This window comes from Crocodylus porosus, unplaced genomic scaffold (genome assembly GCF_001723895.1).
Source record: "Crocodylus porosus isolate Cpor-Errol unplaced genomic scaffold, CroPor_comp1, whole genome shotgun sequence".
NCBI lineage: Eukaryota > Metazoa > Chordata > Crocodylia > Crocodylidae > Crocodylus > Crocodylus porosus.
Window position 1 is genome coordinate 7,249,067 of NW_017728912.1, and position 1,229 is coordinate 7,250,295.

Consider the following 1,229-nt stretch of genomic DNA (forward strand, 5'->3'; position numbering starts at 1 on the left):
ATTGGAGAGTCCAGCAGAGGGTACCAAAAATGGTTTGAGACCAGGGGCACATAACTTCTGAGGAGAGGCTGAAGGAACTGGTTTTATTTAGTTTGGAGAAGAGAATTTTTTTCTTACATTTCATAGACATTAGGGCTGGAAGGGACCTCAGAAGATCATTGAGTCCATGGGTGTCTGGTGTCTCTTGAGTCAATGGGGTATGTGCCCCCCCAACACATCAGTGATCTGGGGGAGGGGGTCCCCCAGCAGCCAATCCTGCTGGCAGGGGGGTGTGGGGAGGTTCCCCATGGCTAACCTCACTCACTGTAAAAGCGGCCACACCGCTTCAGGAACTCTTGTGGCCACTTCTGCTTTTGCTGGTGGCCCTGCTCCCTGGCTGGTGCTTGCGGGGGGCACTGGTACTCCACCTGCACCCCCGGTCCACCGGCTAAACAAGGAACATGGCCAGGCAGGGGTGCACTGGCATTCTCAGGGGGTGCATGTGCACCCCCTACACGTTGCCCCTGATCGAGTCCAGGCCCCTGCCCCAGGGGCAGTAAGTCAGCTAGGGTCAATGGATCCCAGCGAGACAGACATCCAAATGTAGAAGACCGAGGGGGGATTTCATTGTAGCCTTCAGCTACCTGCAGGGGGGCTCCCAAGTGGATGGAGCCAGTGCCCAGTGGTGGCAGGTGATAGCCCAGGCAGCAATGGTTTCAAGCACAGAAAGGGAAGCTGAGGTGAGGTATGAAGGAAAACTTCCTCTCTAGGAACAGGCTCCCCGGAGGGGGGGTGGCTTCTCTGTCCCTATAGACTTTCAAGACCAGGGATTGACAGGTTGGCCCTGCTTTGAGCAGGGGGCTGCACTAGATCCCCCTGAAATCCCTTCCGCCCCGAAGTTTCTGTGCTTCTAGACGCAAGGGGAGTTTATCTGTGAGCAGGCGCCTCACCGCGCCCCGTCCCACTTCAAGCCCCAGCTCCGGCCCCGGCCCCGGCTGGTTTGCCCGGGGACCCCCTGCCTTAGGCGGGGACCGGCCTAGCCGGAGCTCCCTGCCAGCCCCGCTCTCCCGCGGGCTCCTCGCTGCGCTTCCCGGGGCAGCCGGCGCCGAGTCCCCACGGCCTCCTCCCGCCTCCCCGCCCCTCCCCCTGGCTTCTTGAGCTCCCCGCCTGCCGGCGGTGCCTCGCCCGCTGCCTGCCACTCGAGGGCCGGGCTCGAGCGGCTCCTGCCCGGCTGCAGCTGCCTGCCCGGC